This window comes from Mesoplodon bidens, assembly GCF_964165515.1.
Source record: "Mesoplodon bidens genome assembly, chromosome: Y".
Classification (NCBI taxonomy): Eukaryota; Metazoa; Chordata; class Mammalia; order Artiodactyla; family Ziphiidae; genus Mesoplodon; species Mesoplodon bidens.
In genome coordinates this window covers 49,398,762-49,410,960 of record NC_138180.1, presented here as the reverse complement: position 1 = coordinate 49,410,960, position 12,199 = coordinate 49,398,762, and the positions used below count along the sequence as shown (strand labels likewise).

General features: G+C 43.5%; 1 protein-coding gene across 10 annotated transcripts in view; it reads left to right on the top strand.

Moving 5' to 3' along the window:
* LOC308609617 (steryl-sulfatase-like) overlaps positions 1-12,199 on the top strand; it is a 169,530-nt gene that overhangs the window by 44,258 nt on the left and 113,073 nt on the right. For 6 of the 10 annotated variants that reach the window (XM_081223346.1, XM_081223345.1, XM_081223347.1 and 3 more), the window contains exon 2: positions 1,736-1,863. The exons of 2 other annotated variants lie outside the window; for them this stretch is intronic. The gene's annotated coding sequence lies outside the window, so the exon portion shown is untranslated. Of the gene's footprint in view, positions 1-1,735; positions 1,864-7,852; positions 7,965-9,473; positions 9,530-12,199 lie in introns of all 10 variants that reach the window. 2 more of the 10 variants (XM_081223352.1, XM_081223349.1) reach the window with 2 other exon arrangements.

Here is a 12,199-nt window from a genome sequence, read left to right as displayed (position 1 = left end):
ACTTTTATTTATTTTTATTGGAGTATAGTTGATTTACAATGTTGTGTTAGTTTCAGGTATATAGCAAAGTGAATCAGTTATACATATATATCCACTCTTTTTCAGATTCTTTTCCCATAGAGGTCATTACAGAGTACTGAGTAGAGTTCCCTGTGCTCTACAGTAGGTCCTTCTTAGTTACCTATTTTATACATAGTAGTGTGTATAGGTCAATCCCAAACTCCTAATTTATCAGTTTCCCCCCCACCCCGTGTTTCCCCTTTGGTCACCATAGATTTGATTGCGAGATCTGCAAATCTGTTTTTGTTTTGTAAAAAAGTTCATTCACTTATATGTGGAATCTAATTTTAAAAATGGAACAAATGAACTTTTTTTACACCATTTGTTTTCAATAGAACCTAAGATGGAGAGCCATGCTGGAAGATGGATGACAGTTTCAAATGCCATCTCTGGAGGGAAAATATTTCTGGGGTACTGATTGAACCCAAGAAATTGTTGCTGGGAGCTGAACTTCAATAAAGCAAGACTTAAATTGACAAAAATCTATAGAATAGTAATTTTTCTCTAACGTGGCATTCTCTTGTGAATATTATTATTATTATTATTATTATTTTGCAGTACACGGGCCTCTCACTGTTGTGGCCTCTCCAGTTGCAGAGCACAGGCTCCGGACGCGCAGGCTCAGTGGCCATGGCTCATGGGCCCAGCCGCTCCACGGCATGTGGGATCTTCCCGGACCGGGGCACGAACCCGTGTCCCCTGCATCGGCAGGTGGACTCTCAACCACTGTGCCACCAGGGAGGCCCCTTGTGAATATTATTTACCAAGTGACATTATGCTTCCTATTTTAAAAGGATAAACAATAGATTTACACATTAATAAATTTTTCCATGGGACATGCTAGTTTTTGTCTAAATGTCAACAATTTGAAAAAACACGTATATATATTCTTCAGGTTGAAGGGCATTGAGTTGGCTTTTTTTTGAGCTCATTTTCAATTCGTGGGTGGGGCTCTACACCAGAGATTGAAAAACATTTTCTGTTAAGGGCCAGATAGTAAAACATTTTCAGCTTTTCAAGCCAAACAATCTTTGTCACAACTACTCCACTCGGACTTTGTAATATAGGGGCAAACAGGTAATAAGTAAATGAATGGGTGTTCCAGTATTTTTGGACTTTGCTTATGGACCCTGAAATATGAATTTCATGGACTTTTCACGTGTCACAAAAATGTCCTTTTTTCAACCGTTTAAAAATGTGAAAACATTCTTACTTGGCTCTAAAAACAGATGGGGGCACAGTCCCCTGCCCCGTAGCCTCTGACCCCAGCTCTGTTGGGAAAATATTTAGCGAGAGCTTGCTGTGACAAAGAAATAGCCCTGCCCTGTTGACTCTTAGAGCCTGTGGGAAGGACAGATACCAAATAAAATGAAACCAAATAAATAGACTATTGCAAATAGTGACAACTGCTATCGAGGGGGGAAGAAAAAACAGTGCTAGGATTCGTCAGCCATGGGGCAAATGCTTTATAAAGATTGTATGAATCACAGGGGGCTTCTCTGAGGTGGTGGCCACTCAGCTGACCCCTGTGGATGAGTAGGAGTTGGGCGGAGCATGGAAAGAAGAAACACGCAGGAGGAGGAATCCCCTAGGCCAGAAAGAGCTCGTTTCATTGAAGTGTTTCAGAATGTGGTTGGTCGGAGTCCGATTCTTCTTCTTTTGGATGAATTCACAGGATGAGCCTGGTGCCCCCTGTTTCCGTCTGCTGAGAGGCACTCACCATCCCTGTTCCTGCTCACCGTGGTCTCCGTAACATAAAATCTGGAGGACAGTCGTCCAGGACTGTCTGAAATTGTTGCCACTGTAAGTACAAGAAGCGCGTGGACAGCTCCTTTGGCTCTGGAAATACCATGACCTATTCACAAGACACTCTCCTCGCCCTGACTGCATGTATTGTCTGTGTCCTGTGGGTATTTGGTGCCCTTTATAACGGTGTTTGGGGACATTACCGTATTGCAGGGGTGACATCAATTTGGAGCCGCCCCAGCTCTGCGTTTCCTTCAGACCCGACTCTCCAACAAAAGGTCACTTTGTTAAAGGGGAGAAGGAACGGGGACAAACAGTTTTTCCTGGAGAAGAGCGGTCCTGGGCCCGTGAGGGCGTGTACACTAGTCAGCAGTAATCATCAGCGTGTCTCAGAGAATTTAGGGGTGGATTTAGGACACACGTCCTAAATGTGTGTGGGCCTCATCACCCAAGGCACAGTACAGGCTTTCTTCCTGCAGCCTGCCCCTGGTTCAGGTGAGCATGTGTGTGTGTGTGTGTGTGTGTGTGTGTGTGATGTTGATGGGGACAGGATGAAGGAAGCAGCTTGCAAAGACCTTGCAGGTGACATTCCCTGCTCTATACCCTCCTCTCAGACAGAGGCTGCATCTTGATGATACTCTGCCATTATGATGTCAGGGGGGCACTGCGGGGCATTCAGTGTCCCCACCCACCCACCAGCAGCAGGCTTGGAGGAATGGGCACGGAAATGCTGTCAGACAAGATATGGTTCGCGTTGGTACGCAGAGGCTCCCAGAGGTGGAACCATGCGGAGTCAGGGAGACCCAGGCTTTGGATCCCAGCTCCCCACCTGCTGGTCTCGTTCTCAGGAAGCGGATTAACCTTCCTGCGCCTGGGTTTCCTCTGTACAATGGAGATGCACAGGACAGGTTCCCAGGGCGGTTATGAAAAGTAAAGGATGCCCTTTGTTTGGGAGAAGTAGGAAAAGTACCTGGATGATCCTGCCAGCCAAGGTGATGGAGTGCAGACAGATGTAACCATCTTCACAATGCAGCTCGGGACTCGGGGGTTACCGACGACAGCCCTTCTCCTGCCGCAGGGTGGCTTTGCCCTCCAGGGGGAGGTTGGCAAATTCTGGAGGCATTTTGGGTCTCATAACTTTGGAGGAGCTTGGCTCCTGGCATCCAGGGGGTGGAAGCCAGGGATGCTGCTCAAACATCCTGCAATACACAGCACACAACCGAGTGCTACCCTAGCCTCAAACGTCACGGGTGCCACGTGGAGAAACCCTGTCCCATACAACAAGAGATTTAGCTTAATCTTCTCTTTCTTCATAGAATATTCAATGGTCTTTTACTTTGAGGGATTAGAGTTAGAATACAAATTAAAGAGAGGAAAAATACAATCACCTTTTAGGATTTTTTTTTTTTTTCTGTTAAACCTAAACACAGAAGCACAGGGTTCTCATCCTGGCACAAACATCCACAGAGGCTTAGAACCGTGGCTTGTGTTCACTCTTAACACTGAGCAGCTTAAGAGGTTCATTTTCTCTTGTGATTTCTGTAATTTCTGTTCTTCAAAAGGATCGTGTGTTCCTTTTCTCTTTCAGAAACAAACTTTTGGGGGTTTTAAAGAATATTTTCTAAAGTTCTTGTTAATGCAGGAGCTGGCTTTGATTTGTGACCCAGCTTTCAAAGCCTTAAGCACCTGCTAAGTAGAGTCTTCTTTTTATTCCACTGCAAGACAACTGTATATTGCAGGGAAATGCTTTGAGTAATATATTTTGGGGGTTATTTTAGTCTGGAGGGAGATTGACATTCTATGGACCCAGCTAGAAGAGCCCAGGAGAAAAATGGACAGAGTCAGTAGCTAATTAAAAGGAGGCAGCTGAAAAAGAGTCATGATTCATTCATGCTAAATTCATACAGCATACATTATCCTTTTTTTAACAGTCGATGCAAAGGGAGAGTCTTTCAGTGGTGACTAAAATATCTGTTCCTAAATGCCTGATAACAATATCCATTGTATCTTACCAGCATAAAGGTGTCCTCACAGGGTGTTTTAATGTACTTCACCATCTGGAGTTTGGAGTTCTTATACATAAAATTTTCCCTTTCTGTAAGTGGATGAAGACTTTAATTATAATCAAGGAAATACTTTGATCTTGTCTCTGGTATTTCTAATTCGTTCCCATCCCCCCAAAAAAATGTTTAGGGATGTTAAAGGTTTCTTATGAACTGGAAAAAGAAAACAGGAGGAAATCTGCTTTTTATGAGATATCATTTTCTTTGACGGGACCTGCCAGCCGTCTGTTGCTCACTCTGCTCAAATATCTACTAGGATAGTCAGTCATTTTTTTTTAATCCTTTGAGGATGATAAAAACGTTCCTCAAGTGGACTGTAAATCCTTAATTAAGACTATTTGATGGCAGCAAATTTACCCATGATAGTAAAAGCACATCTGGGGGTCAAGATAATCCCAACCAAAAAAATGACCGTGACTATTTTGTGTGTCTCAGAGAAAATGATGGAGAGAAGGTTCGTTAAGAAGTAAATTGGGACATAACGTAGAGCAATCTGCGGGCTGTACTCTTTACCAAGAGACCCCCAAGAGTGGGGCACCTTGCTGTCACGTACCTCCTCATAGGAGGTAACAAGAAGGGCACCAAAAAACTGGTATAATATCCCTGCCAGGAAGGTTCAACCTGAATCTGTACACGAGGAAATAGACAAATCCAGAACGTACTACATTGTCTAAGACAATTGAACCTGGATGCTTCCCCCAGAAGTCATGCAAAACCAAGAAAGGTCAGGGGTGAGGGAATGGTTCCAGATTTCAAAAGACCAAGAAACATAGGGGTATCTGAATCTCGAATGGATCCTGGATGGGAAAAAAGACCCAGGTGGTACAATTATTTGGGGACTGTGTAGAAGGTTTGTTGATCGAATCAGTGTTACTCTTCATAGTTTTCATGTTAGCGAGGTCGGGGGAAAACTGTCCTTACTCTAGGAGACCCAGGCCAGACTACTTAGGGGGTGAAGAGCCATCCTGTGTGCAGCTCCCTGTGAAATGTCGTGATACACAAATACGAGTACATGCCTTATTCTTTTAAACTCTTCTGATGTAGAAAAAATGTGTGATGTATGCCTAGGTACCTCTGTGTGTGTACACACATGTGTACACATAGAGACAGAGAGCAAGCAAGCAAGTGTGGCAACATGTCAACAGTTAGCCGTCCTAAGTGAAGGAGTATACCTGGGTTTGTTTTTATTCTTTTGAATATTTTGTAAGGTTGAATAGTTTCTGAAAAACGTTTTTGGGGAGAAATACGTATGACGTTTTATTTTGCTTCTCCTGTTTGAAAAGGTGGTTTAGTTCCATTGATTTTTGTCTTTCAAATTTTGTACAGGGCCAGTCATTAGAGGTGTATGTTGTGTGTCCCTGCCTCCAGGGAGCTTCTGCTGACCATGGGGCCCTCCGTATTCTGGTTCCCTTTTGGTGGATCACCCTATGGTGTGGTTGTAGGTTGTGTGCGGTGCAGCATCATCCCCGTGGCTCTAAAGATGGTGAATCCATCTCTCTCTCTCTTTTTTTTAATTAATTTATTTATTTTTGCTGTGTTGGGTCTTCATTTCTGTGCGAGGGCTTTCTCTAGTTGTGGCAAGCGGGGGCCACTCTTCATCGCGGTGCGCGGGCCTCTCACTGTCGTGGCCTCTCTTGTTGCGGAGCACAGGCTCCAGACATGCAGGCTCAGTAGTTGTGGCTCACGGACCTAGTTGCTCCGCGGCACGTGGGATCCTCCCAGACCAGGGCTTGAACCCGTGTCCCCTGCATTAGCAGGCAGATTCTCAACCCCTGCGCCACCAGGGAAGCCCCGAATCCATCTCTTGGTACACGCTAGTTACAAAGTAACTGTGGAGGCTGTCATCTTGCCTTTCCGTGTAGCTTCTTTACATACCATTGAGCACACAGTAGGTTCTTGCCAAGAGGTGCACTCAGAGTGTGTCCGTGACAGTTCCCATGCCCCCTTCCAAACCTTCCCAGCTCCTGCTGTGTCTGAACTGAGGACACAGGGTTCACGTGACAGTGGGCTCCGCCCTGAATACAGCTGAGGGAGTTGTGTCGGGATTTATGGGGAGAGGGTTCTGGTACCTCACCTTCTGTGTTTGTCTCTGTGTGATTTCCCGCAGCACAGTTAACTCAGGCGCTGTGGGTCTGTGGATCTTCGCGTGAGTGCCAGACTCACAAAGCCCATGGGCGTCCTCCCTGGCAAGCGCTGCCTGCCTTCAGAATCGAGAGCAGTGCTTTTGTTCAGCGTTTTTAAAGAGGGCATGTGAAAAAAGAGACAAATATCACTTCTTTGTGGCATCTAAAGAAATGAAACATACAGACTTATTTACAAAACAGAAATGGACTCGCAGGCATAGAAAACAAACGTATGGTTACCAGAGGGGAAGGGGTTGGGGGAGGGATAAATTAGGAGGTGGGGATGAACAGATACACACTAGTACATATAAAATAGGTAAACAACAAGGACCTGCTGTAGAGCACAGGGAACTATATTCAGTATCTTGCACTAAGCTGTAATGGAAGAGAATCTGAAAAAGAATACATATATTGTATCACTGAATCACTTTTGCCGTACACTTGAAACTCACACAGCATTGTGAATCAACTATACCTCAATATAAAAAAAAAAAAAAAGAAAGATAGCGTGTGAAAAGACTTCAGGAACAAGGCGTTCCATTTATAAGAAGACATTACAGACAATCCAGCCACATGCTTAGTTTGCCACCTTGACGTCCATTCCAGGGGAGACATTTAGAACGTTCAACCCGATATTCAGTGCTTGGCAAACCATTCCTGTTGGAACCCCGAGGGCTCCACTGGCTGCTCCTGGGAACTTCCTTAGGCCCCGGGATGTGGGAAGTGGTCTCAGTTGGTTCCACCCACTTGTAGCAGACGCACGCTGATAGTCATCTCTAGTGGACCTTCTTATGGACAGAGGATTTGTAAGTAAAAACAGTTGCCCCTGATTTCCCCACGGTCCTGTCTTCTAAGCGAGGACAGCAGTGAGGCTGGAGCCTGTTCAGTTATTTACATAAAGATGGGTGAGGTCTGTCCGTGGCCTCCCCTGTGTCGTACCCACGATTTCCTTAGCGGCCCTGCTGTTGAGCCACAGGGATTCACAACAACAAAAAGCCTCATGGATTGTCTTGGAAGAGATGGCATTGATACGCGAAGCTCTCCAATGTAAAAAGCCCCGAAGGCCCCTTGCATGGGCTTCTTTGCTGTCTCTTGTTTCTCCAGCTGAATGTGGCACACCTTGGGCTCAGCCGGCTTCATCTCCCACGTGTGCAACACTCTGGCCTCCCGTGATCGGTCTGCCTCCATCAAGGCCTTTCCCACCACCGGGAGCCACAGGCACCTTCTCAACACCCAGGCCTGATCCTGCCTCTGGCCCTACTAGAGCTCTCCAACGGCTTTCCATCGGAAGGCAGGTGGAATTCCAGAACCACGGCTGGAAAGGCCTGGATTATAGGGCTCCTGGCACCCTCCGTGTCCCTCAGGCCCTTCTTGCACCCACCTCACCCTTGCTTTGTTTTCATCCTCCTCTGGACCTCCACACAAGCCAGCCTCTCCTTGCACTGGGCCTCCAGCTTGTAAGACCCACACCATGCTCCACGCGCCCTGGTCCCGTTGACAGTTTCATACCCTTGTGGATGTCTTCTTTGTCCAGTATTGATCTGGATCCTGTCTGCTTTTGCAGATGCTCTGTAAGCCCTGTGAGTACAGGAAACATACAACTCTCCCTACCGTCGTCCAGCAATGCAGGGTGCCTTGTAGATGTTTAGTAAATAATTGTTGAATACATGAATGAAAAAAAATGGTTCCTCTGCTATATGAATACTGATATTAAGTGATATTCTTTGGATTTCAGTCAACCAAGAAAGTTGCATGCCAAAAAAAAAAGAAAAAAGAAAAAAAAAGCCTTTCTGATGTGATTTGGCTTCTAACTTACACAATGTAAAAAATGATCTTTGTCTCTTCTGTGGGATTGCTCAGTCTTCCTCTTGGCCACAAGTGATGAAACCTCATACCTGGTAAAGATTGTCTCCCGCTCGCCGACCTGGGATTCCAGAGAGGAGCAGAAGTATCTGATTCCTGGCGTAAGCAGGTACTTTTTTCTGTTTAGTGAAACAAAATTTTAAACTAAGGTACAGGAATTTCCTGCCGTATTCCACTGCATGTATTTTACTCATCTTACTGACAGTCATTGAAGTGTAGCAGTTCCAATATTTATCCTGCATGTCCAGTGTTCTGTTTATTTTGATTTTTTTTCCTATATAAGCTCATATTAAACTTTCCATTTTAGGGGTGAGTTGTATGGAAAGATAGTCTACTGTGTTGTTTCAAGTATAAAATACGATCTTATTTGAAGTCAGTCAGGAAATAATCTATACAACAGCTTATTATTCTTTGTGTTTGTGTATAAAGTGTTGGAAGGCAGTCATAAAATGTCTGTAATTAGATTTTTATAATTTTAGGAGTACAATCTTTGAATTTTAAAATTATAATCAATTGCTGATGAGTGGTTGGTATACTACTACTTAACCTACACCATTGTACTACGTTGTATCTCTGTACTGCCTTAAGAATATCTCTATATTGCTTTAACCTATACTACTTTATTTCTCTCTTTGTATTAAAATCAACTCTGGATTTGAAGACCTAATGGAAAGTTACCAATTTATATTATGTTTTCCTAATCCCCTCCTTTCTTGACTTGAAACCTAGGTTCTTTCCTTGAATTTGAAAGTTTTATTAACTGTACATTAGTCTCTAGTTGATTGTTTTTTTGCAGTTTGCTTCCAGAGCCTGAGGGGGTTTGCTGAGTTGCTTTGAATTGTGTAACATTTCATACCAGATGAATGTGGAGCTAGTTGCTTCTAGTTATGTTTCAAGTTTATTTATTGCTACAGTCTAATATTCAGGGAGGGGTTGATCAAATGCATAGCTAATGTACATTTACAGTAATGAGTAGATGTCATTTCCTTACTTAGTTACTTGCAGGTTTTGCTTTTTAAAATAAGTGTCAGCCAAAAAACATCGACTCCAGAATAAATTTATCTTTCAAGGACAATTCTATTTGCTAGAAATAGGAAATTGCCTAATAACGTCCTCACTTTTGGAGACATTATCGTACAAATCCAGAAGATGTTTGTTAAGCACATTTAATAATACTGAACATCATACTGATAACTAAAAGTAATTTTGGTTTCCTATTCAGAAACCACACATTTGAAGTGTTAGAGAACTTTGTAACGTTCCATGATTTTTAAAAAACTACTGGTCTTTAGTTTATTTCAGATATTATTGTAAGTCATCTTCCTTAGGAATGTGAAGAATTGGTTTAGTCCCCATTCTCTAGTTTCCTTCTCAATAATTTGAAAATATCATTTAAGTACTATTTTTTTTGCTGTAACTCTTTCATAATATTGGAAAGCATTCAGTAGCTAAGATGAAATTCCCTTCAGAAAATTTTGTATCGGGCTTGCAGGAAACTTTGAAATTCTACACAGTAACCTTAGACTCTGAAATCTCGAATCACCTTACAATGTCTGTGATGTAAAAAAAGAAGGCTGCAGCTTTCCCAACCTTATTAGTGTGATTACTCTCGTGACAGTTGTATTTCGAGAGGCAGAAGGAGTGGGATAGGACCAGGCTGCATCCTAAAAGCAAGTGAATTTCCAGCTTCCTCTGTGGTCTTTGGGCATTTGTTGGGTCAAGTGGGAAAGGATGGGCGAGGGACAGAGGGAGGAGACATGATGCATTTGGGGTGTTTCTTTAGTGATGAGAATGAGCCTCCTACAACAAAGTGGATGCCTAGTGCCGTGGTTCACACCTTTCCCCAGCTCTGAGTCTGGTAGTGGGAGCTTCCCTGGGTTCACACCCCCCACGAACTCAAGTCCCAGTAATCATGGTGCCTATCACACACACTCGCCCACAGCACAGCCCCCCCTTGGACTCTCATTTTCCAACCATTTTGCCCCTTTTCCCCTCATCCCCCCCTCAGCCGCCCCACCGTGGAAGCTGTCATTTGACATGTAGTTTGCTTTGCCGCCTACAGTTTGAATGAAGCCATACATAAAAACCGTATAGTGGTCTTAGACACACACACACAGACCTGTGTTTATACGTAGTCGTTTCTGGTTCGGCACCCTTGTGGATTCCGTGTTGAGAATGTTCTCCAAGGGGCATGTTTGTGGTGAAACGATGAGTCAACAGCGAAGATACTCCTTTAAGAATGTTCTCAACATGAAAACCCAAACCCCACTTTGTGTTTTTTCTTAGCCTCTCTCTTTCTCTCTCTCTCACGCACACCCAGACTTTTTTTCTTTTTCTTTTTTTTTTTTTGCAGAGTTAGAGTTAAATGTGTCACTGTGATCACTACAAAGAAGAGCCATCAGGTTCTTTCCCTGTAGGAACAATTTCACTTGACATCCTATCTCCTTTCTGGCTGTTCTCTGGGAAGGACAGGTGTCCTCTTATCATATCCATACTCCTGTTGCCACTGCATGCTTCTCAATAATGATCTACCCATGACTGGCTGGTTCTTTGTGTGTATCTGTGGGATCCCCCCAAGTGGCTGGCTCTTTATGGTTTATGTGTGTCTGGGGGGATCCCCCTGAGTGGCTGGCTGTTTGTGGTTTGTGTGTATTTGGGGGGGTCCCCCGAGTGGCTGGCTTTTTGTGGTTTGTGTGTATCTGGGGGGGGGATCCCCCTGAGTGGCTGGCTCTTTGTGGCTTGTGTGTATTGGGGGGATCCCATGAGTAGTATTTTATTATTTGTGTGTATTTTGGGGGGCAGTCCCGCAATGCTTTGGGGCACCGCCCTGGAGATTTGGTGCATTTGTCTTGGAACACTAATTTAGATGCTTTCCGTCCCATTGTGGGTTTCATGGACATTGATCCGCCAATGCTATAATGTAAGAACAGACAAAACCTTTGAGATGGGTAATCCGAGCCCTCCTCAGGCTGTGGGCTGGCCGTGTCCCTGGCCAGGACGGACCCCTGAAGTCATGCCCACCGCCATCATGGTGTTTATTTCCTCCTTGCAAATCCACAGGGGTCTCAATTTGAAATAATTGCTCTACCTTTTATGTCTCTCTTTTCAGCAGACACCGTGGGGATCATTTTCCTTTTTCCAGCTAAACCTACCGAAAAAGAGGCTGGGATAAAAAAATCGAGCTTTACCATTGATGAGGGTTCTGAAGGTGGGGAAAACCCAAGGTTTTAGACCTAGGGTATGTTTGCTGTTGTATCTTCAAATTCTGCACTGTAATAATCAGAGCTTTCTTTCACGAGGGGAAAACTGTAGAGACTAGAAATCTGTGTTAATTCAATTCTCTGCAACAAGTATTTATTACCCATTTATTATGCGCTTGTGCTAAAGGAGTAAGGGCTTAAAAAGGGAATCTTTTTTTTTTTTTTTGATTCTATGACAAGGGCCAGACGCACAGTATTTGGCAGATCATCATTCTTTAACAAATTGAATTTTTCTCAATTAGGGTCTTGCAGGCCAACTGGGAGCCCAGGGTCATTTTCTTTTTTATTCCCATTTGTACAAATTATTGTATTTGAGGAGTTTGGGGCATTTACTCTGACAATGTCTCCAGCGTCAGAAAGACAGTATGATTAAATTGTACTTTGCAGGCTCTTTTTCTTTCCTGATTACAAAGATAAGTAGAACATTCGATACATAGATACAAGAAGGTATAAAGCATCGTGTAAATACTGGTAGTCCTGCTCCCCTAGAACTATCATCTTTCTTTTCAGTTTTGTGTATACACGTCTATGCACACAGACACAGAAAACATACATATCCATATATAAATATGAACTTCTTTTATTTGCGATCTTGCTGCCTTTAGTTCCTGTCAGATTTTGCCTTTCCCACCCTAAACTTATACCCTGAAGTTTTTCTTCATGAAAAAATAATAGTCTTCGAAAATCAAGAATTTTAAGGGCTGCATAATATCCTATTACATAATTTATTGAACCTTTCCCCAACTCTCCTGGCTTCACAAATTTCTAACTAAGGTTGGTAGCAATATATTGATAAGGGACACGAGTGTTGTGTGGGTCTCTTGATATTTTCACAGAAAACGAAATTCCTAGAAACGCAAACACCAATTCAGAGAGTGTAAAACTGTTGAGACTATATTCATCCTCACATACGCTCCCAAGCGTCCAGGGAGCATATGTTCAATAACATAACCCACGAGCAGGAGTCCCCGTTTTCTGAGATTCAGACTCATCCTGTCATTGTATTTGCCACATTGATAGATTACAAATAGCATTTTCCCTCTGTTTTCTTTTTTTTTTCTTTTTTTTTTTTTTTGCGGTTCAC